A 4,183-nucleotide genomic window follows, 5' to 3' on the forward strand; every position below is an offset into this window, starting at 1 on the left:
TGAGTAACCTTAACATTATTTTTTTTATATTGCAATGCATCTAAAAAAATAACTTTATTCATTATAAATCACATTACATTTTATAATTGGAAAACATGTTTAAACGAATACTAAATGAATTAATATGGAAAACAATAACGAACCTTCTGTTTGAGCTATAAATTGTAAAACAGTCAAGGTGCCAGCTGAAGGACGCCTCCTGGTTGCGGGAATTTCTTGCTACACTGAAGTCCTGTTGGTGACCTTCTGCTGTTGTTTTTTCTATGATCGGCTTGTTGTCTCTTTGACACATTCCCCATTTCCATTCACTTTTAAGTTGTGTATTGTATATCTCGCATTGACATGTAATTTGGTCAAACTGTCAAATACTTTAAATTTTATGATATTATTGTATTTATATTATAATTAACAGTTGATCAATTCCTGATGTTGTACCAATTCCAACATATTATTTTCATGGTTTTCAAGTGTAAAACAATACTTACAGGTACAATTGTCAAAATCACTGGCAGTAAGACTTGACAGTTGAACATGTCGATCCAAACAGGTTACATTTTCACTGGTGAACGATTTTGATTTCAGCCATAACCAAAAGGGAATGTTGCAATCACAGTATAAATCTAAATGCCTGTTCATATAATGGATGATAAGAAGTGCAATATGTAAATAATGTTGATCATTTTTTTTTTAATTCTAGCAATTTTAAAGTTATTTAAAAGAAAGGTTAAGAAGTCAAACATCAATAGGAAAACCAATGCATATAGCGTTTAAAACACGGCAGTTATATTGGATATTCCGAATAACCTATTTCACTATTTAATAATTAAGAAACTCTAAAAAAATAGATAAGTTAAAAGGATGCGTTTATCAATTCCAAAGTGTGATCTAAATCTGCAAAGTGAAAAGATAACAAAATAATTACTTGTATATACTAGTAAATCGTCAAAAAACTATATATATCGATTGCTCTGAAGATTTTTCGATGCCCCGTCTGTTGATATCTAAGCAACATTTGTTTTATAGTCATTACAATAGAACAGCTCTTAGAATTACAAAATGAATGAATGATACACTGCAATTAAAGCGGGAGGTTTGAAATACCACAATACCAGATTCAACCCACCATGTTTTTCATAAAATGCCCTGTTCAAAGTGTGTTACATTTCGATGTTGTGTCTCTGTTGTGTCGTTGTTCAGTTATGTTAGATACGTTTCCCTCACTTTTAATTTAGTAACCCGGATTTGTTTTTTCTCTATCGATTTATGAAATACAGCGGTATACTACTGTTGCTTTTATTTAAATTACATTTAGACTATCATTTTAAATATCTAGACTTATCAACTAACGAAATGCAGTCCTGTTTAGACAATTCGCTTGTAATTAATCAAGATCTGTTCAGTCAATATCACTTTTGCAGTCGATACTATTAAACTTTCTTTGGCAGATCTGCATAATGGATTGTTTGAAAATGTGATGCATTGACTGCAAAAAAGATTGATTAATTGCTTCAAAATAATATGTATTATCTCAACAATATAAAAATAAAAAGATGGGGTATGATTACCATTGAGACACTGTAGAAGAAACCAAATGACGCCGAAATGAAACATATATTTCAACTCACGGCCTTCAACATTGAGTAAACCCATACTACAAAATCATCTTTTAAAGGCCTCGTATTTGGAAACTATGTAACCAGTTCTCTATGGAATGCAGCGATAAAATGTTACCGTTTTTATGTATTGCAATAATTAAATAAGATAACACGCCAAACAATCTGGGGTCTGTTGTTCAACTTGTGATTAAACTAATCATATGATTAATTTTAATCAGTCGTTAAAAGTTAATCGGATGATTAGTTAATGCAATGATTAAATTTCGTTGTTCAACTTATTTTAATCATTGTATTTACTAATCTTGCGATTAATTTTTAATCATATGATTAAGTTTGGGTAGTTAGCAAGTGTTTCCCACAATGCATTGTAAATCAGGGCCTCTATAACTTTCCTGTTTGCATTAAATCATAACATTCTTCTTTTAAACAGTTTTTGGGTACAAATAATTATTGAATAAATATCTTATAACATGTTCATATTTTTTATGGAATCATATTCACTTTTAGTTTTGTTTCCAGTTCACAATGAAATGTTCTAAAATGGAAAAATAATTTCAGTGAAAAGTCAAGTAGATCTAGTGCCCTGAAAATATGTGGCATGGCCAATTTGTTTGTCCCTGTTTATCACGAAATGGTTATGGGTACATTTTGTAATAATCAAAATTTGCAGTTCACTTGAAATATCATGCAACATTTGGTTGTTCTATAAACTCAGAAAGATCCAGAAATAATGTCAGTGATCTGAATTGTCTCCGGTCAAGAATGCATCCGATTCATGGCCGTGATTTTCATGATTTTACCCCGGTTTTCCACATATCCAGATCATAATGATTTTTAAAAAATCCTGTCAGTTATGTTCTTAATTTAGTACAACCTTCTTCACATGCTAAATGACGAAATAACATCTCCATTGACGCGTTGATGAAGAGTGCTTTCTTTCACGTCCGCGTTTCATCAAGTATGGCAAGCCAAGTTAACATTTAAGATATTATTTACGGATGGTGTAGATCGCACTATATTTAACAGAACTAAGATCGATTGTAGTTCCTACGGCACAAAGAGATACAAAGGGACAATTACAAATATTCAAATGTGTAAGCAGAGGCGGATTTAGGAGGGGGCCAGGGGGTCCGGAGCCCCCCTTTTTTGGAAAAAAATATGGTTGCTTATATAGGGAATCACTGAAGCGTGACTGGAGCGGGCCCCCTCCTAGGTCAGCCAGTGAACCCCCACTGATGAAAATTCCTGGATACGCCACTGGTCCGTCAAAGTTGTAATTCTATCAGTCAAGGTATCTGAGTTTTCAATATTTAAAAAAAAATTGAAATAGCAACTTTTTCGTGACATTATTTGACAATATCCTAGCTGTCAGAAAAAAAAAATTTCAGATAGAAATAATAATAAAGATCAATGAAAGCAATCCGACAGTAGGATATATTTTGGTTTCCGATAATCATGTGGGATAGGGTGCATAATATGGGAGGAGTTATTCATCCGCAAATGAAATGCATTTTTTATTTAAGCATATACTCCAAAAATGACAAGTTCAACTATCTCCCAAAAGAGCAAATATTAATAAAAATCAAAACCCTGACCACATGCACACCTTTGATACATGTACAAATAGACAGCCAAGTTAAACTTCGTAGAATTCAAACTGTATGAAGAGTTATGTGAAATAACTATATACCATAATGGGACGGAAAGATAGAAAGATGAACGGACAGGGGCCCCCACTCCCATATAAAACATTCAATATTAACAAAGGTCAGATGCTCCTGACTTGAGACAGGCGCACAAATGCGTTGGGGTTAAATAAGTTTTGAGAGATCTCAACCCTCCACCTTTACCTCTAGCCAATGTAGAATAAAGAACAACATAAATTACGCATAGTAAAACTCAGCCTAAAAGAAGTCTGAGTCCGAAGTCAGATAACGTAACAAATAAAATTAAACAAAATGACAATGGTATGCCAGGGGCACCCTCTCCGTGTTCAAAATATACATGAAACATTAGTTACTGTACCTTGTTTCTTCTAGGAATCCCAACCATGAGTTTTTTTATCCGCTACATGTCACGAAATCTTTGTTCAAATCGCCGATGAACCCCTATTGCACCCATTAGGAGATAAATATTTGATATTATTAAATGAAATTAATTTATGACCCACATGTACGTGTCGCTTAGAACACGATCATAATATATCAAATGGTCAATATATAAAATTCTCCATGTAATTTTCTCTATTGGATATGTGCATGCCCTTTATTGTTAATGGTATTCAGACTTAACTAATCGATCAGATCGGTAATCGAACACTTATCGATCATATTCGATCAGTACTCGATTGATGTCTTGAAGTCATCGATCAGTAATCGATCAAACTCTCTCAGGCAATATTGACGCAATTTATACTTTATCACATAGGCGGATCCAGGGGGGCTTTCGTGGGAAAAATTTTATTGATTGATTATTGAGTATATAGGGAATCATTGAAGCATGACTGGAGCGGTCCCCTCTTAGGTTAGTCAGCGGGCCCCCCTTTAGCCTTAGGGAAAGTTTAGATC

This window comes from Mytilus trossulus, chromosome 3 (genome assembly GCF_036588685.1).
Source record: "Mytilus trossulus isolate FHL-02 chromosome 3, PNRI_Mtr1.1.1.hap1, whole genome shotgun sequence".
In the NCBI taxonomy this organism is placed as follows: Eukaryota; Metazoa; Mollusca; class Bivalvia; order Mytilida; family Mytilidae; genus Mytilus; species Mytilus trossulus.